Source organism: Pongo abelii, chromosome X, assembly GCF_028885655.2.
Source record: "Pongo abelii isolate AG06213 chromosome X, NHGRI_mPonAbe1-v2.0_pri, whole genome shotgun sequence".
NCBI classification, from domain to species: Eukaryota; Metazoa; Chordata; class Mammalia; order Primates; family Hominidae; genus Pongo; species Pongo abelii.
In genome coordinates, this window is record NC_072008.2 from 21679397 (window position 1) to 21701348 (window position 21952).

The 21952-nt window shown below is 36.4% G+C and overlaps 1 protein-coding gene across 7 annotated transcripts in view; it reads left to right on the plus strand.

Annotated features, from left to right (window-relative positions):
* The window catches only part of CNKSR2 (connector enhancer of kinase suppressor of Ras 2), a 287144-nt gene that overhangs the window by 200530 nt on the left and 64662 nt on the right, over positions 1–21952 (plus strand).

The window sequence follows — 21952 nt, forward strand, 5'->3', positions numbered from 1 at the left end:
GGGTGGATTGCCTCAGCTCAGGAGTTTGAGACCAACCTGGACAACATGTCGAAACCCCATCTCTACAAAAAATACAAAAATTAGCTGGATGTGGTAGCATGCACCTGTAGTCCCAGCTACTTGGGAGGCTAAGGCAGGAGAATCACTAGAACCTGCAAGGTCTAGGCTACAGTGAGCCATGTTTGCACCACTGCACCCCAGCCTGGGTGACAGAGTGAGACACTGTCTCCAAAAATAATAGTGATAATAATAATAGTCATTTATTTTAAGTCTACATGCTGAGATGCCAGAACAAGTAAAATTGGATTATAGATTCAAGCAGTATGTAGGTATACTTTCATAAACTGAATACTGATGTAATTTTGGATGATTAAAAACAGACTTCTAGTAGGTGTTAAAAAGTCTGGATAATTCCTTTCATGACATTCAAACATTTAGGTGGCCTGTCTTTGTTTTTTTAGGATATAACTGCAAACATTCAATTGTTTTATGTCTGATAAGTACCTTCAGCCACTCTGGCCAATTTGTGAGGTTTTGTGGCTTTTTTTGATGGAGGGAAGAGAGGGGTAGAACTGTTAAAAAACATTTTTATTTTTTTTTAATTTAGCAAGTAAATAAACATTATGAAAATACTATTCTGATAACTTTACAAATACTATCTTATTTAAATCTCATAATGCGTGGGAAGCTCAGTTGCTGGTGTTATCCTCATTTTACAGACTAGAAAGCTGAGGCACATGGATTAATTAGGTAGTTATGTGGTAGAGCTAGGATTTGAACATTTGCAGTCTGGCTCTTAGCATACTATATTGCCCCTCAAAAAATAGCATAATTTAACAGAAACCTAACAACAGTTGTATCGTGGCAACCATGTGTACAGCCCAGTCTAAGTGCAGTGGTATATACAAAGACTAATACAGGCATATCTCAGAGATAATGCATGTTCAGTTCCAGACAACCACAATAAAGTGAATGTTACAATAAAACAAGTCACGCAAGATTTTTTAGGTTCCCAGTGCATATAATAGTTATGTTTATACTATACTGTAGTCTGCTAAGTGCACAATAGCATTATGTCTAAAAAACAATGTACATAACTTAATTAGGAAATATTGCTAAAATATGCTAATGATTATGTGAGCCTTCAGCAAGTTGTTATTATTATTATTATTATTATTATTATTATTATTGCTGGTGGAGGGTTTTGCCTCAATGTTCATGTCTACTGACTAACCAGGGTGGTGGTAGCTAGAAGTTGGGGTGGTTATGACAATTTCTTAAAATGACAAAGTTTGCTCTATCAATTTACTCTTCCTTTCACAAAAGATTTATTAGCAGCATGAGATGCTGTTCAACAGCATTATATCCACAGTAGAACTTCATTCAAAATTGGGGTCAGGCTCTACTTCCAATTCTGGTTCTCTTGTTATTTCCACAACATTTGCAGTGACTTCCTCCACTAAAGTTTTGAACCCCTCAAAGTCATCCAGGAGGGTTGGATTCAATTTCTTCTAAATTCTTGTTAATCTTGATATTTTGACCTCCTCCTGTGAATCACAAACGTTCTTAATGGCATCTAGAATAGTGCATTCTTTCAACAAGGTTTTCAATTTACTTTGCCCAGATCCATCAGAGGAATCACTATCTATGGCAGCTATAGCCTTACAAAATGTATTTCTTAAATAATAAGACTTGAAATTTGAAATTACTCCTTGATCCATGGGCAGCTGTATGGCTGATATATTAGCAAACGTGAAAACAACATTAACCTTGTACATCTCCAACAGAGTTCTTGGTTGACCAGGTACATTGTCAATGAGCGGTAATTTTGAAAGGAATCTTTTTTTGTCTGAGCAGTAGGTTCCAATGATGGGCTTAAAATATTCAGAAAACCATGCTATAAATAGATGTGCTGTTTTCCAGGCTTTGTTGTTTCATTTATAAAGTACAGGCAGAGTTAATTTAGCATCATTCTCAAGGGCCCTAGGATTTTCAGAATGCTAAGTGAGCATTGGCTTCAAGTTAAAGTCATCAGCTCCGTTAGCCCCTAACAAGAGAGTCAGCCTGTTTTATGATTTGAAGCTAGGCATTGACTTCTCTCAAGCTATGAAAGTCCTAGATGGCATCTTCTTCCACTGTAAGGCGTTTCATCTGTATTGAAAATTCTATTGTTTAGTGTAGCCACCTTCATCAATGATCTTAGCTAGATCTTCCGGATAACTTGCTGCAGCTTCTCCATCAGCACTTGTTACTTCACCTTGCACTTTTTTTGTTATGGAGATGGCTTCTTTCCTTAAACCTCATAAACCAGCCTCTGCTAGCTTCCAACTTTTCTTCTGTAGCTTCCTTACCTCTCTGATCCTTCATAGAATTGAAGAGAGTTAGGGCCTTGCTCTGGATTAGGCTTTGGTTTAAGGGAATGTTATGGCTGGTTTGATCTTCTATCCAGACCACTCAAACTTTCTCCCTATCAGCAATAAGGCTATTTTGTTTTCCTATCATTTTTATATTGAAGGCCTTGCTTTCAGTGTATCTTGGCTTTTGACATGCCTTCCTCACTAAGCTTAATCATTTCTAGCTTTAATTTAAAGTGAGAGACATGTGACTCTTCCTTTCACTTGAACACTTAGAGGCCATTGTAGGGTTAATTAATTGGCCTAATTTTAATACTGTTGTTTCTCAGGGAATAGAGAAGCCTGAGGAGAGGAAAAGAGATGGGAGAACAGCCCATTGGGAGAACAGTAAAAACAGACACAACATTTATTAAGTCTATTGTCTTACATGGCTTCTTTCTTTAATCCTCATGAACCAACCTCTGCTAGCTTCCAACTTTGCTTCTGCAGCTTCCTTACCTCTCTCAGCCTTCATAGAATTTAAGAGAGTTAGGGCCTTGCCCTGGATTAGGCTTTGGTGTAAGGGAATGTTGTGGCTTGTTTTGATCTTCTATCCAGACCACTTAAACTTTCTTCTGTTTTCTTCTATGTCAGCCTGTCTTTTGAAGCTTTGAAGCCAGGCATTGACTTCTCCTCTCTAGCTATGAAAGTCCTAGATGGCATCATCTTCCACTATAAGGCTGTTTCACCTATATTGAAAATGTGTTATTTAGTGTACTGTTGTTCATGGCACCCCAAAATAATTACAGTAGTAATATCAATGATCACTGATCACAGATCACCATAACAGATATAATAATAATGAAAAAGTTTTAAATATTGTGAGAATTACCATAATATGATACAGAGACACGAAATGAGCACATGCTATCGGAAAAAATGGTACCAATAGACTCATTCAGCACAAGATTGCCAGAACCTTCCATTTGTAAAAATTGCAATCTTCAAAGAATAAATTGAAGCACAGTAACAGGAGATATCCCTATAATATTTCCACTGCTAATATTACTAATAGCTAACATTTACTGATTGCTTACTAAGCTCCTATGCTAAGGACTTAAATACAGTATCTCTTGGAATCTTCAAAATGATCCTATGAGGTTGATATCATTATTTCTATTCTGCAGAACTGAAAGGAACTGGAACACAGAATTTACCTTAAAGAGCTAGAAAATAGCGGAGTTTAGAAATGGGTCCAAGCATCCTGACTCCAAAATTCACACCTTTGTGTGATTAAAGCCATTTCTGCTTATAATGATTTTATCATCTATTAGGGAAGACAGAGCTATTATTATCACAATAATGGAAAAACTGTGATATTATTAACATATAAATATTCATAATTAAATTTACCTGCAGTTATAAAGGTTGGTTTGTCTAACGGCTGCCTGACTTAGCTGCATTCTTTCAGGATAAAAGTAATTCAAAGAAGAGATCAGTTATTTTAGTGGCAAAGAAGCCACCTCTAAGCCGTCACTTGTTCGTAACAACCAATTTCTCTCCATTTTGACTTTATTCACCCAGAAGACAGCTGTAGTACAGAATGACATGATGTTTCTCCCAATCAAGGTACATTTAGACATGTTAGAGTACAACAGTACACTAAATATTATCATATTCATTTGTATATTCTCTGATTCCTATGGATGACTTTATTATTTCTAAAATGTTTCATAGTAGCATTTGCAAAGCCCTACATGGGAACAGTCTGTACTATGAAAAGTGTTTCCCAGTGGGCTGCTTCCCTATAGCAGTGATTCCCAAAGTATGGGCCATCCTTGGCAAAGGGCTCTGATGACTGAGGTCTGACCCAGAAGTGACAGTACTTTCTTTGATTCTTATGGGCAAATAACACATCACAGACTTCCATTTTCACTTGTGACTAGATATTGCTTACTAGTAACCTACTAAATGAGTTTAAAAGGTTACAAATTGAATAATCACAAAATAATACATTCATAGAATTTATTGAATATTCTAATTTAGTATTTTTTCAGTATGCCTGTGTTGTAGTTCATTCTTACACTGCTATAAGGACATACTCAAGACTGGGTAATTTATAAAGGAAAGAGGTTTAATTGACTCACAGTTCCACAGGACTAGGGAGGCCTCAGGAAACTGACAATCACGGCAGAAGAGGAAGCAAACACATCCTTCTTCACATGGTGACAGCAAGGAAAAGCACAGAGCAAAGAGGGAGAGGGGAAGCCCCTTATAAAGCCATCAGCTCTCATGATAAATCACTATCATGAGAACAGCATGGAGGTAACTGCTGCCATGATTCAATTACCTCCCACTGGGTCCCTCCCATAATACATGGGGATTGTGGGAACTATAATTCAAATGAGATTTGGGTGGGAACACACAGCCAAACCATATCATTATGCCCTTAGCCTCTCCCAAATTTCATGTCCTCACATTTCAAAACAGAACTTCCCAGCAGTCCCCCAAAGTTTTAACTCATTCCAGCATTAACTCAAAAGTCCAAGTCCAAAGTCTTATCTGAGACAAGGCAAGTCCCTTCTGCCTAAGACCCTGTAGAATCAAAAACAAGTTAGTTACTGCCTAGATAAAATGGGGGCACAGGCATTAGGTAAATACACCCATTCCAAATGGGAAAAATTGGCCAAAATAAAGGGGCAACAGGCCACATGCAAGTCTGAAATCCAGCAGGGCAGTCAAATCTTAAAGCTCCAGAATGATCTCCTTTGACTCCATGTCTCACATTTCGGTCACACCGATGCAAGAGGTGGGGACCCACAGCCTTGGGCAACTCTGCCCCTGTGGCTTTGCAGGGTACAGCCCCCCTACTGACTGCTTTCATGGACTAGCATTGAGTGCCTACAGCTTTTCCTGGAGCACAGTGAAAGCTGTTGGTAGATCTACCATTCTGGGGTCTGGAGGATGGTGGCCCTCTTCTCATAGCTCTACTAGGCAGTGCCCCAGTGGAGACTTTGTGTGGGGGCTCTGAACCCACATTTCCTTTCTGCACTGCCCTAGCAGAGGTTGTCAATGAGGGCTCCACCCCTGCAGCAAACTTCCACCTAGACACCCAGGCATTTCCATACATCCTCTGAAATATAGGCAGAGGTTCCCAAACCTCAATTCTTGACTTCTGTGCACATGCAGGCTCAACACCACATGGAAGCTACCAAGGCCTGGGGCTTGCACCCTCTGAAGCCACGGCCCAAGCTATACCTTGGCCCCTTTTAGCCATGACTGGAGTGGCTGGGATGTAGGGCACCAACTCCCTAGGCTGCACACAGCAGAGGGATCCTGGACCTGGCCCACAAAACCATTTTTTCCTCCTAAGCCTCCCAGCCTGTGACATGAGGGGCTGCCATGAAGGTCTCTGACATCACCTGGAGACATTTTCCCCATTGTTTTGGTGATTAACATTCAACTCCTTGTTACTCATGCAAATTTCTGCAGCAGGCTTGAATTTCTCCCCCGAAAATGGGTTTTTCTTTTCTACTGCATTGTCAGGCTGTAACTTTTCCAAATTTTTATGGTCTGCTTCCTCTTGAACACTTTGCTCTGAGAAATTTTTTCCACCAGATACCCTAAATCATCTCTCTCAAGTTCAAAGCTCCACAGATCTCTAGGGCAGGGGAAAAATGCCACCAGTCTCTTTGCTAAAGCACAGCAAGAGTCACCTTTGCTCCAGTTCCCCACAAGTTTCTCATCTTCATCGGAGACCACCTCAGCCTGGACTTCATTGTACATATCACTGTCAACATTTTGGTCAAAGCCATTCAACAAGTGTCTAAGAAGTTCCAAACTTTCCCACATTTTCCTGTCTTCTTCCGAGTCTTCTAAACTGTTCCAACCTCTGCCTGTTACCCAGTTCCAAAGTCACTTCCACATTTTTGGGTATCCTTATAGCAGCACCCCACTCTACTGGTACCAATTTACTGTATTAGTTCATTCTCACACTGCTAATAAAGACATACCCAGGACTCGGTAATTATAAAGGAAAGAGATTTAATTGACTCACAGTTCCACAGGGCTAGGGAGGCCTCAGGAAACTTACAAGCATGGCAGAAGGGGAAGCAAATATGTCTTTCTTCACATGGTGACAGCCAAGAGTGAAGGGGAGGGGAAAGCCCCTTATAAAACCATCCAATCTCATGAGAACTCACTATCACAAGAACATCATGGAGGTAACTGCCCCCATGCTTCAATTACTTCCCACTGGGTCCCTCCCACCATATGTGGGGATTATGGGAACTACAACTCAAGATGAGATTTGGGTGGGGGCACAGCCAAACCATATTAGCCTGGTACCTATGCAGCCCTGACAGTGCAATCATGTTCATATTGCACAAGCACAAGTGTAGATGATCCAGTTTTCTGTGGTTTTCAGGAGGAATGCTCTATTGATACATCATTGGGATTTTTTTAAAAGTAACCTATAGTTTTAGCGGCTGTTTATTTTCATTATAAGTTATCATTAGACTTCATCACTATCAATTTTAGTTTGTTTTAGGTTGCTTGCTTTACCCTCTAGTATGTAGTGATTCTTATTTACCTATAATTTTTCAAGAATGATACTGTGAATCATCCATACCCAACAGTACTTACAGAGTAATCGTCTATTGGTATACCTAGTTATTTTTTCCATTGAAAAGTAGAGATAAACAGATAGACCCAAGGGATCTGTTGGCCTGTCTTAGGGAACCACAGTCAAAAACTGTGGAAACCCACTACCTAGATACAGATATATGGTTAAAAGAAGAAGAAAAAAATATTGGCTTTACTTGGTTATAAATATGAAACAGTTTTGGTGAATGCTAGTCCACAAAAAATTAATTCACTTGTACTTCCTCACTTATTTATACAATTGGTTCTTTTTGCTTTCATATTTAGGAAGGTTTGGTTTTTTTAATAAAAAAAATCAACTATCAGTACTCCTCCTATCCCCCCATATTCTCATTCACCACAAACTGGTGTACTTATAACGGAACTGGCCAGACTAGAGGATTTAATAATAGAATTACTCTTTGAAGGTTTAAAGATTCACAAATACAAACTTTCAGTCCCAGATAAGATGGAGTACACACATTTTATTTTATTTTTCCTTCTACTCACAACCAAAAATTACCTGGAGAAAATACATTAACTCATCTACCAGAAGACTCTGAAAGGTGCAAAAAAAAAAGGCAGGCAGGCTAGGGACCTCCAGACCCAAGGAAGTGCTGTGAGTTCCCAGGCTTTTTTACTTGCCTCCTGTATACCTGGCCTGGGTGCTATAAAAGCCTGCAACCTGAAAACATCAATAGGCACCGACAAAATACAGCCCCCCAAAAAGCCTGCTCTCTTTAGCCAACGTACTCTCTTTAGCCAACATGACAGAAATATTTTAACAACACCTGCCTCTTCTCAAGGCAGAAACCGTGAAAAAAGTCATGCTTCTCTTCTTCCACCACAACAGGCATAAAGAGGTTCAATTCACTAAGAAGACATGACAGTCTTAAACATGTATGCACCAAATAACAGAGATTCAAACAGTAGAAGCAAAATCTCCCAGAACTGGAAGGACAGATTGAAAGATTTACAATTAAGGTTGGGGTCTTCAACATCCATCTCTCAGTAATTCATAGAGCCACTAAACAAAACACCAGAGAGTACAGAAGTACTGAATGACTATCCACCAGCAGTTTCTAACTGACACCCAACAACAGCAGAATACACATTATTTTCAAACGTGCATGAGATACTCATCAGAATAGAAGTTATCTTCAGTCATAAAACAAACCTTTGTATAAGGTGTAAGGAAGGGATAATAATAATAATAAAAATAATAATAAAAAGAAAAAAAAATTAAACCTATTTCCCTTAAAAGTCTAAAAGTTATTTGTGTTGTCAATTAGAATTTGAAATAAGGAATTGAATAATCTTAAATAACAACAATAAAAATTATGTTCAAAGTTAAAAAAAAAAAAAACCTTAACTTTAAAAGAAGTTGAAATAATACAAAATATGTTCTCTGATTATAATGAAATCAAACTAGACATCAGTAGCAAAAAGATAACAAGTAAATCTCCAGCCACTTGGAAATTAAAGAACGTACTTCTAAATAATCCATAGATTAAAAGGAAGTATAAAGGAAAATGAAACTGAGTGAAAATAAAAAGCATATGCTTAGAGGAAATTTATAGCCCTAAATGCTTATATGAGAAAAGAAGAAAGATGTCCATAATCTCAGCCCCTACCTCAAGAAATTAGAAAAAGAACAAAACAAAAAGCAGAAGGAAGATTTAATAAAGATAACGGAATTCAATGAAGTTGAAAACAGAGAAACAATAGGTAAAATCAAACCAAAAGCCATGGGATATTTTAATTTAAAAAATTGACGAACATCTAGCAAGACTGATAAAGGGAAAAAAGAGAGAAGACTCAAATGACCAATATCGAGAATAAAAGAGGCGATATCACTACAACCCTCATAGACATTAAAAGAGTACTAAAGAAATACAACTCTGTGCATGTAAGTTAATCAGTTCAGATGAAATGGACCAATTCCTCAAAATATACAAACTGCCAAAACTCACCCAAAATGAAATATATCTGAATAGTTACATAACAATTAAAGAAATTTAATTAACTATTAAAATTTCCAACATATCAGTACAGAAATACTTTAAAACAAAAGAAGCAAAACCACAGTACTAATATTTTTGTATTGATTGAGTGTGGGAATAACCAGTTTTGCTTTCATTGTTATGTTCTGCACTGCTTTTAAAGTGTTGGAAGCCTATAAGAGATGTGATGTACAAGACTTGTAACTTAATGGAATTCCTAAGATACTGATTAAATTCATCAATTTTATTAATTTTGAAAATATTGTTTAAATGTTTAGAAATTTTTATTTCCTCAATTTTTAAGTTTTAAAATTTGAACATTAAACATACAAAAAAATTCACAAATATGCCCTCACTCTTGAGAAAGATTTTTGCTCCCTGTATAAAAGAGATTACTGAAGCCAGCCCTTTCAGCTTCACATTTGAACAAATGTGGGTCTCAGTCTGCTAGTTTCTGGGTAGAAAATGACTGCCAGGAAGCAAAACACAAAATTTGGCTTAATTAGTGAGGCACCATGTAAAACATGATGCAGAAGAATTGAATTATAAATTTATTAAATTTAAGTCTTATTTTTAATTCCTTTTTGCCTTTAGGGAAAAAATACACAAATTCTAATAACAGGCACTTGGCTTGGTTGGTAAGTTCAGTAATTAAAAACTATTTGGGGACATACCTGCCTTTAGTTGCTTTGATCAGAGAGCATAAAGAAGCCCCATTCCCTTTTATGTTGTAGACGTTTGTCTCCTAGCTTTATAGCCTCAGAAAACGTCCTCAAATTTTGTAAGCAATTGGCTTTTTTTGCTCCCATAATCACCCTACTCATATTACCTTGCCACCATAACTCATTTAATCAAACATCTCAAGTTTAATAAAACTACAGGTAGAATTATCTTACCCCTAGAATTCTTTACAGCCTACTCTGACTGAAGGTCATAACCTGTACCAAATTATTTTCTTCACTTAACTCCCACAATATATTAATATTGCTCCCTTGATGGTTTCAGCACTCTCAGCTTCCACAAAACTGTGGGTATAATGATTTGCTGTATGTACTAAAATTATCCAAAGTTTCCTCTTAATAAATGATATTAAGGGACAATAATTGATTACTGTTAGATGCTAGTTTTTTAAAGATAAATTTTCTAAGAACTATGTTAAATTTTTTGCAGCCATTATGGATTTTTCACTGGTTTTGACTCTGACAACAATTGGCATTGGGCCAAAGTGCATAAGCTCAACCTAGAGTCTCAGTTCTAAATGATATTGCTAAATCTGTCTCTTAACATTTCTACAAATATCAGGGTAATTTAGGAACAGGATCCTAATAGACTTCAATCCAAAACAACCTGGAATGCTGAGAAATAGATCAATGTTTCAAACCCATGTTCTTTATATGTGATTATAGGTAAATTAGTGTAAACTTTCCTGCCATAGTAAACAGGAGAATAAGTTGTCTTCCCATGGTTTCTTTTATTTTCATAAATCTGGAGTGGTCCCAAGACATGGTTCTTGTGTCTGATAGTCTCCAGATAAGAGTTCAGCATTAAGAAGGGAATTGCCTTTTTTAAAATTCAGCTATAGGTCAGCTATATATTTAAATATATATAGCTATATAGGTCAGCTATATATTTAAATCAGCTATAAAAACCTGGGCACATTTCTGAACCTCAGTTTCTCATAGGTAAAAAGAGGATAAGACTACTTACCTGATTTTTTTTCAGAATTAAATCATACGTTGTATATAAAATTCTTTCCACTGTGCTGAGCACATAGTAACTGTTCTTAACTCCATATAGAAAGAAAATTAGTTAATCTGCATGTAAGGGAATTTATCTCCTGATGAGCAAATCAGGAAGCCTTCTAGGACTAAAATAGAATGCACTTCTTTTGGGCATTAATGAGTATATCCATTGAAGTTCAACCAGGGAACTAGAATCTCTAAGTGGCATGGGGTAAAGGACTGGATCTTATTCAGTTGAGGAGCTGGCAAAGATGCCTCAGCAGAGCCAGTGGTTGGGAAGAAAATCTGGACATGAAGTGAGGAAGAACAAGACAAACTAGAACCCATGAGCACAAACCAGAGCATTTCCTCCAACTTCAACAAGAAGCTGGTACCCTTCTCCATGGAGGTTCACAGATTCATGGTCCCATACTCAGGTGCTGAAGGAGGAGATCCAATTGGAGCCAAAGGAGTTGTAGACCTAGCTGCTGACTCACACCAGTAAGGCAAGCCAACAGAAAAGTAAAACAATGTGTATCAGCTGCAGCAGTGACTGACACCCTGCCCTGACCTTCGGAGCATAAGAGCTGCTGCTTTACTTGTATTCTCCAAAACTGACACAAATTTACGTAGTGGCCAACCCTAAACTAGAACCATATAGACAAAAGAATTCTAAAACACATAGTTCCTTCCAGCTTAGCTAAATTGATGCAATAGGAAACTACCAAACTGAGGTTTCCTTCTCTGTGGCCATTATCAGTGTTTACTGTGTAAAACCTGCTTTGAAAATTCTCTACTGAGAGTATGTGTGAGGTTCAGTGGTAAAATAAAAATCATAAATTATCATAAATCTAGAGTGGATTCAAGAGTGTAGCCTACCTCTGAGAGAGTACCATCTCCACAACCTACTTCTTTAATTTACCAAAGCATATATTGAGAAATACATCTTAGCCAAATGTTGAATCTTCTTCACTTAGTTGCATTTTAAAATAATGTCCTCAATTTTTATCATATGGTTATTACAAGAAACAGCCATATGAAATACACTTCTTCATTTGCTATAAAATGTTTTTTGATATTGTATTTTCTATTTCTTTGTACCTTCCATCATATATATTTTTATAATTCGGTAAAAGCTTTGGCTCTGTGTGGTGACAGTATATGTAAAGATCTGATTCAGTGTCTGGCACTATGACAGTGCACAAATAGTATACCCTTCCTCCAACAGTACTACCAAAATGTCCTCACCAGTGGGCTGAGAACAAGCAAAATGTAATCTAGGTGCATTTGAGGTAACCAGTTCTGAAGAAGTGGCAGCAAACATCAAGCCCTCCAGAAATTTAATTTTTTTATACTGACATTGCGTAAGTTGCTTCCTTTCTTTTACTCAGTTTTCTCATTTACAAGACAAGTGTAGCACTGCAGAGAGGACTATGAAAAATGCCATCTAAATTGACAGCATAATGATGATTTGATTCCTGCTGCAAGCGCAGAAGTTAAAATATCTCCCCATCAAGTTCTTTTTTCCCTTCTGTTAGATAAAACCAATTTTCCTTTTTTTAGTCTTAAAATCGTGTTTTACTATATAGTTCACTATTAAAAGGAACAGTCTGAATTATATATCTCAATTATTTTATAAAATAAATTGCATATAGTGACTTTTGAAACTTTTTAAACTTCTATTTTTATACAGTACTCTTTGAAAAATATTTCTGTTATGAAAAAAGTCTCTAAATCAAGAAAACTCTATTAAAACTACCAGATGTAGAAACATTTGAAGTAGTTGTGTTGGAGAGCTTGTCTATTATATAAGAGCAAAAATCTCAGAATAAGAGTTTAACAGAAACGTAGTATTAATATGATAAAGATATTTAGATAAAAGCTAGCATTCTTGGAACAAATTATACTGACACAGACTTTCATAATGAGAAAATATGTACATTATATCAGAGAAATCAACCTAAAAATAAAGTAATCAGAAAAAAACTGTTTGATTTCAGATTCTTTTACAAATAAAACCATTAAGTCCACAACCAGAAAAGTTTTTCAGTAAATATGATTCAGTCACATCATTGCTGACAGAATCATCAATCATACTATAATTGTAACTTCATTTGAGATTCCTGGGTTTCATGCATCTCTATTAGAGGTGATTCTTTCTATATTATTTATTTCTCTGTTGCTTTTACACATAGTTTATTTCCTTGTCATTCATTAGCCTGCAGATAGCAAATCTGGTCCTCTCCATTTCTTCTGGTTATAAACATTTCTTTGTCGCAAAAGACAGACAAGCCTACTCTTATTTCTCTGACACCTAGATTTCAGCAGTTTCTGTCAAACAGAAGTGTCAGGAGTAGGAGCTGCCCTAGTTCTGCTTTTCACCTGTTAGAACTTTCTGCCTCTGTCTCAAGTGCAAATCTATGTTAATTGTACACATCAATCAGGCACCCCAAAATAACTGTATCTAATATGGCTGGTAATAAGTTATTTCCATACATGGTGGAATTCAAACATAAACTAAGTGCTTTTCAATGAATAATCTAGCATTCAGTGTTAAGACTGACACTGATTACAGGTATACATATAATATTTCCTAAAACATCAATAATTAGGTCTCCATTGGTGATCATTAACTGGTTTTCCATTCATTTTTAAATTATGATCATGGAAAGTTGTTGTTCTATGAGACATACTAAGAACATGTGGTCCAAATCCCTGATTTCGCAGTTGAGGAAATTGAGGTCAAGAGTAGTCCAGTAGCTTGATCAAAGTCATAGAGCTGGAATATAGACTGAAATATGAACTGGAAGTCAGGTCTCCTGATTCCTACCACGGTGTTGCCTTCATTGGTAATGTGTGTTCCTTTCTTGCTGAAAAATAAGCATTCTAAGTGTATCACTCCAACTGATTTGTTGAAAATAGACTGAAGGGGCCAAGGGTAAGTGTGGAAGCAGGGAGACAAGATAGGATCTGGTCAATTCAAGTGAGAGATGAGAGTGACTTAACCCTGGGTGTTAAAGTGGAAATGGTGAAAAGGGGTTGGACTCTGGATATGTTTTGAAGGTAACTGGACAGGATGTGCTAACAGGTTGCATATGAGAAGCCATGAATCATAGCCCATACCTCAGTGTCCCACACATAGGTAGTGAGTAACTATTCAGTTCATGCCTTCAACAGATAATTGTATGTACACATCCTGTGCTAGGAGCTGAGTATAGAGTGGTGACCTAAACAAATGGTTTCTGCCTTCATAGAACTAATATAGTAGGTAAAAACCACTCCTTCAGAAAGTGAGCCAAGTAATTTCAAAGCATTGCGTAGTATTGAGGAGTGTTTTGGGTGGAAAATGGCATAACACAATGAATCAGCTCAAGAGAGTAAAGAATTAGTCAAAAGGCAGGCTGGATCCATGATTTTCTCATCAGTATTGACACAGGGTTTTCTAATTGAACTGAGTTCTGTTAATAGGCTTGTACTGAAATGTGATTGCAGTCCCATCTCTGTCTACTTAGGCTGGGCCTTATAATATTACTGTATCTTAATTTCTGTCTCAATTGCAAAATTAAGATGTTACCATGAGCCTTCCTTTCATGCAGATATTATTATAAGTGGTTGCCCAGAAACTACTGTAAATCTTCTTTTATAACCTACAGAGCAATATAACTTGCTAATTAAAATAAAATTGAGAAAGCATGGAAATTAGAGATTGATAAGGTGTTATTGGTTTGAATTATCTCCACTGATATAAAAGTGTTTTTTCACTGATATCTTTCTGTTTTGGAGAATCCTTTCTTTTCACATAGCAATGTACTTGCATCACCTGTCACGAGAGGTTTTCATAAATAGATGTCTTAGTGCCAGAAGCACTTTTTCTCTCTCTTTAATTGTTACTATGACTACATAATACTTACTTGGGAGGCAGTAATGCATGTAGTAGGAGTATAGGTTTTGGGGTTGACAGACCTGGCTTTGAATTTTGACTCTACCCCTACCTGTGTGATCCTGAGCAACTTATGCATTCTGGGTCTCAGTTTCCTCTTCCTTAAAATGGGGTTAATGATAACCACTTTACAGATGTATTATAAGGATTAAAATGGATCAATTATATCACTTATAAACACTTATAAGTGCTTAATATTGTGCCTGACACATAATAAGCCCTCAGTAAATGATTATTATTTTGACCTAAGGATGGCAGTTCTTATTTCCCAAGGGTGTTGATTCATGTTAGCCTTCCTGAATATTTTCCTACCTTACCACTGTGTAGGAACAGGAGGACTCACCTTATGGGATCCTGCATAAGAGTCAATCACATCCTTCCTTCAGAATCTGATACATATGACATTCTTTTTGATGGAACATTGACTCTGCCCAACCTAAGTAGTTTGACTGACCTTCTCTAGATTCTTACCAATTGCTGTCTTTTTGTTCTTATTTGACTGCTAATTTACTAGTTTATATTTATAAAGCATGCTTATTTTTGAGTAAGTGTGGAGCCATTTTCAGTTATACATGTACCCCTGATCCTAAAATAAAAGTTTAAAAAAAATCAGGTCGACCTGACTGACAGAATCCAGAGCCACCTCATCCCACTCTAATGAAAGACCTACGGTGTGTGCAGTGCCACATCCTTCACCCTGATTGACTCCAAGTTTTTCTTTCATGCACCAGAATGAGCAAGGCCACCAACAACAGCAGACTTAAGTTCTATGCTGTTATTTCTTATAAATGGAAATTTTTTGACTTAATATTTAGTTCTATTGTCATCCTATCCCATTTCCATATATTTACTTTTTTCTTCCTACATACAATAATTAGAAAGTTAAGAGAAAACATTTTTTGTAAAGTATTTAAAATCTCAAAGAGTTTTACTTGTTTATTAAAAAGCAATATGTGGAAGCAGCTATCATCTATCCCAAGTGTTTCAAATTGTTAAGCACCTTCTTTTCTTATGTATAAGAAAGAAGCTATTGGTTTGACTAGTCACTGAAGAAATCTTGGAACTTTGCAGAAAATTACAGTAAGAGGAAATTGCTATTACTGCAACAAGAGAGTACTTTGATTGCAAATTTTTCCATAAGTGTGTCAATTTGCAACTTGAGAAGAATTTAATAGTAGCTGAGCTTTCAAAATGTAACACAGAAACTGATTTTTTTCACAATTAAAATAAGTGCTTCTGATAATTTGAGGATAAGAATGACCCAAATTACCCTGCCCCCACACTTCTCCATCCAAAAGAGTGGGGAATGAAGTTTGAACAGCACATCTGTGGACAGAATGAAAGACAAATGGTCTTTTCAGGCAAATGTCTGAAAAAGGGATCTTTCATAGCCAAACAGAATACTGTTGCATGCATCGCCATGGTTAAGAAGATCAAAAATACTTTCATAATGGCCTTTTATTTTAGCACATTCTATTTTTATGGAAAGAATTATGATTTCAACACATTCATTCATAATTCATATAATTATTAGCATAAATATCTTTTGACACAGGTTTAATGTACTTTTTGTGAATTTAAATTTAAACTGTTAGATGCACTAAGACAATCTCAGTGCAAGTAGTGCTGAAGGAGATTGGATAAAAGGAAATTCTTCTTATCTACCAAAAGGAATGGCCTATTAAAGAACAGAATTTTCAATAATGTATTATACATGGATTCACAGACTTCTTCAAGTTACAACAATCAGCTAATTAAGATTACAACCTGTATTCTTTGCTGATGGTTTGTCCAACATCCATTCACATAACCAGTATTTATTGAGTGCCTACTGTGCTAAGTCTTACTCTAGGCAGAGGACAAAACAATACATAAAACAGGAAAAATTGCCCTTTTTTAATGGAGTTTATATTTGGAGGAAGTCCAGGTGATAAACAAGAAATATAAGTACTTAAGATAATGCTAAATGCTCAGAGGGAAACAAAGCTGGGAAAAAGAACAGAAAGTATTGAAGGCAATTGGGATAATTTTGGATAGGGAAGCTTGGGAAGAATTTACTATAAAGAAAGCCTTTGTGTAATGACTTGAAGGAGTTAAGGGAGTGAGCCACGACAACATCTGGGCAAAAAACATTTCAGACAGAAGAAACAGCAAGGGTGAAGGTCTTCGGATGGGACTATACTTGGCATAACCTAGGAACAGCAAAGGTAGCTAGAACAAAATTAGCAAGGGGAGAGCAGTAGGCAAAGGTAACAGGGGACCAGATCATGTAGGGCCTTGAAGTCATTGAAAGGATATAGGCATTTATTCAGAGTGACATGAGAAACCATTGAAGAGTTTTGCATATAGGAATGGCATGATTTAAATCATATTTTAACCAGATCACTCTGGCTCTTGTGCTAAAAATTAGAGGGGGCTGGGCTCAGTGGCTCACACCTGTAATCCCAGCACTGTGGGAGGCTAAGGCAAGCAGATCACTTGAGCCCAGGAGTTCGAGACCAGCCTGGGCAACATGGCAAAACCCCATCTCTACTAAAAATACAAAAATTAGCTGGGCATGGTGCTGTGTACCTGTAGTCCCAGCTACTCAGAAGGCCAAGGTGGGAGGATCACTTGAGCCCAGGAGGCAGAGGTTGCAGTGAGCCAAGATCATGCCACTGCACTCCAGCCTGGGTGACGCAAGACCTTGTATCAAGATAAATATATATAAATATATATATTTATATATTATATAATATATGTATAAATTCATTTTATATATATATAATATACATATATTAGAGGGGGTAAGAGCAGAAGCAGGGAGAACTGTCAGGGGGTATTTCAGTAATCCAGGTGAGAGATTGTGGTGGCTTAGACCAGGGTGGTAATAATAGAGCTAGTGAGAAAAAGTCATATTATAAATACATTCATTGTGAAAACAAAGCTGGTAAAACTTGGTGATGGATTGGCTATGGGGTATAAGAGAAGGAAAAGAGTTAAAGTTGACTCCAAGGTTTTGTACCTGAGCCACCAGGGAGGAAAAAAATGTAATTACTATTTAATAAGATATAGAAGAATAGGAAAGAAGCAGATTTGGCTGACGAGTGATAGACATCATGAGCTCAGTTTTGTACATATTAAATCCGCTCAGTAGGCAGGCTTTAGCTCAGTGAAGAAGTCCTGGCTAGTGGTATGAATTCTTAAGTTGCTAAAGATCGGAATTTATAGAACATTCTTAGAAAGTTCGAAGAACTTTCACCCAGATGCTCACTATAATAAACAGAAAGTGCTAGTGAAGGCATTAGAAAGATTTTAATAAATGATGGTTTTGGAAATAATGAAGATGGGAATTTTTAGAGAATTGGACTTCAAAAATGCTAACAAGAGAAATCCGTTTTTGGTGATCAATAAGCGTTACAAGCTTGTGCTTTAAATTCACCTATATACACACCCTCACACTCACCCTACCCTAAACACATAGCAATAAAATGAAATAAAAGATATGGTCATGGTCAAAAATGAAATCTAATCTCCAGGCACCAGAAGGAACAAAAATGCCCAGTGATAATTGGGACCTAAAGCCACATATCTTAGGCACCGAGTCCAGAAAAATATGGAGATGCCTGAGAGTCTTCTCTAATGAGTATCAGAGAACCAATGGACCTCAGCTATGTCGAGAATCTAAAAATTGACTCACGAGGTGTAACCAACTGGGAAGGCAAGCAGAGCTTCCTCATTCATGAGTAAGGAGGTTAAAGATACAGTTACTAAGAAATAAATAAAGATACAGCTACTTGTATAAAACTAAATTCCTAGGTGTCTACAAGTAACAAAAACAGATACTCAGAACCATGGGCCATGCCTCTCCCACTTGGATTTCATGGATGGAACTGCAACCCGTTGCCACCACTAAAACGCCTGGTTAGCGTCCCAAGGAATGGAGGCAGAGACAGCAAAATGCTTAGACAAGAGGGATGAGTGCAAAAAGAAACATCCCTCCAGGAAGAACCTTCCACCCAAGCTAAAATTCCAAAGCATCTAGAGAAAATTAATACTTTTTTTAAAAAGGCAATGAACTAAACAATGAGGTGATTTTCTTCACTAAATACAAATTACAAGAAGGTCACAAAAGCCCTTAAAATACATTTTTAAGTAAAAACAGGAAGGTTAAACAGTGGATATTCAAAAGAGCCACTACCAACTACATATACTGGAAATGTAAACTATATGAAATAGACACTCTATAGATAAGATAAACTTTAGATTAGATTAGATACAATCAGAGAAAGAATTAGGAAATTGGAAGACAGTAAAATGAATTCCCCTAAAAGGCATCGCAGAAATATGAAAGGATACAGAACATGAAGGACACATGGAAGATAAATTGAGAGGTACCAACATATGTCTAGAGTTTTAAAAAGGGGCTAGTAAAGAAGACCATTTGAAGAGATTTTCAGAATTAAATAATGCTTTCAATACAACACAAAAAATGCCAAATAGAGTGAATTAGATAAATTGTAACCTAGACACATAATAGTGAAACTGCAGAATATTAGGGATAAAGAGAAAAATATTTTAGAAGCTACAGAGAAACTAAAGACAGATTAAAACAAGCAAATGACAGTGTAACTACAGATGGCTTAAGAGAAGAAAAATGGATGCAAAAAGAAAATAAAGTAATATATTCAAATTGCTGAGGCCCAACTCAGAATTCTATACCCAGCCAAACTATTATTCAAGAGGAAAGGATTTTCAAACATTAAAACTAGGAGAGTTTGCCACTCACAGACTGCTGTGAAAGAACTTCTAAAGAATATAGTTACTTGAGCATAAACTTGGAAGAAGGGTAATCTGAAGCTAATATGAAATATACATGAATGAGATATATTATGAATTTTACCTCATGAGAAATACACTTATCATGAATGCAAAGATTCTAGGCCTCTTTCATTTTTGAGTTAGTTGTTGTAGCACCTTATATGATCAGCTGTGTTATGAATTATGGTCATATGTCTGTTTTTAATGTCTTGCTCTTATTAAATTTGCATAATCTTAAAATTGGAAAAAAAATGTACCAATTAAATTTTTGTCACTGCCAATGAATAATTCCATCAGTTCTACTAGAAAAGACGATACAGGATGATACATTTGCACCTCAGGGGTGCTTGATAACACTGTAGCTGATGACATAAGGAAAACCCTTTCTGGAGATCATTTATGTCCATTATTTATGAATAATGAACAGTTTCTAATATAAGTTTGTAAGGGATCTTTTTGAATGTGAGGCTGTTTTGGATGTCCCCAAGACCACCTACATGTTCGGTGATTTGCTAGAAGAACTCATAGGACTCAACATATGGTTGAACTCACAGCTAGGATTTATTAACAGTGAAACAGCAGGAATCTACAGACAGATCAGTAAGGAAAAAAGACACCTGTGGAATCTAGAAAAATCTTATGTGTAGGCTTCCTGTGCTCTCTCCCTCCCATGATAGGTCACACAGAGCATACTCTCCTTTGAGCAGCTAAAATTCAATCACATGTGTGCAGTGTTTCTGTCCAGGGAAGCCCGTTAGAGATTCAGTACCCAAGGATATTGAATTGGGCATGTAGACATCCTCTGACTAGAAACTACCAAAATTCCAGACTCCCAGAAGGCAAGTGGGTAATCAGTGCCGCATGTGGGCGAAAGAATCTTATCATTTAGGGAAGCTTCTTATCAGTATAGGGAACTGTTTACCAGCCAAGTTCCTAGATGCCAACCAAGGGCAAATACTGCAAGTAGGCCTTTCTAAGATGGCAACCTCAGGCCTGCTATATTAACTCTTTTCTGCACAGAGACCTAACTGTACAGTTTTAATAGATTTTCCCATTACTTCCAAAAGCATATAATACAGTTAACTTTTTCATTTTAGAAAATGTCAAGTCAATTGGAAAAATAATAAAATCTCTCTTAAGAGAACTTTATTTTAATATTTATAATATCTATAAAAGACATCTAAGGCTTTGCTTCTTTGAATGCTGGATAAATCTGTATTTAATGTCTTGGAGTTTTCAGGTTTCCAGTGCACCGATTATACTCTGCAGTCATGATCTTTATGAAAATATATTTATAGGAAAAGAAAAGTTAATCTTGTTAAAAAGAAAACCTGGAGAGTATAAAATATGTTTCATGTAGATTTTTAGAGTAGACATTCAGGTTCTACGGAATAGCATGCAAAAAGCATAGAAGGTACATTATATAACCCAATTCTTTCAAGCTGTCTGTTACCTATGTAGCTTTCTAAAAACAAACCACCTCCATCTTTGTCATTTTTCAAAATAATGAGCTGTAAAACTATAATGATCACTTGCAGAAATACAAAAGGGAAAAAAGCCCCAGTCAGTAATTTTACCATGAAACAATGTAGGAAAAATAACTATCTGTAAATTAGCTATACTTAAGCACACTAGCCTGAATTATTATTTGAGTTATTATTTTGAAGCAAAGTGCATTCAAGAAAATCAAGACAGCATAATGGGTTTTATCTTTTATGCTTTCTCTCAAAATTTGTGAATTTCTATAACCATGCATGCTGCAAAGTTTGATATGTGTGTGTGTGTGTGTGTGTGTGTACACACACATACATATACCACATACATACATATTTATATTGCTTTAACACTTAGGTGATTATTTCTGGAAAGCTTTGTATGTCAGCAAATTATCTGACCCTTATCTTTAGGACTGATACTCATCCATAGTACTATGTTCATTAGACTTATATAAATCATATACAGAACAAAAATTATTATATAAGTAGAATGTTATTTAATGAGCAATGATACTAAATAATAAAGTATCACAAAACATGAATTTATTGTGAAAAAAGACCAGCAAATTTTATATAAACAAAATCCAGTTGCCCCTTATAGATATATCTTTGTAAAGAAAAAGAAGAATCTGTAACCTGATTTTCATTTTGAAGGAATACCTGTGAATTAAAAGCACACATGCTATCTCTGTTCCCTTTTAGCTAGCTGATCATGTGAATGTAATTAATCTTATTATACCAGTGAACAATATGGCTTAGTAGACTAACTGGAGCCAGTGATGTGTAGTCATTAATTGAAAGTTAGACCGATCAATATAGTTGTGGGTTTTTCTCTAGACATATCAAGCTGTTCAGGTACTTAGCATGGAGTGAACAGACAGGTAGGTTTAACTGGGATGGATGTTTAGCTCAGCAAGTATGATGCAGACAGCATGGTCAAGGGAACGATTATAATGGTATCCCATGGAAACTAAGAGGAAAGAAAGAAATACAGGCACAAGAGGGTAGTTAGGTCAAT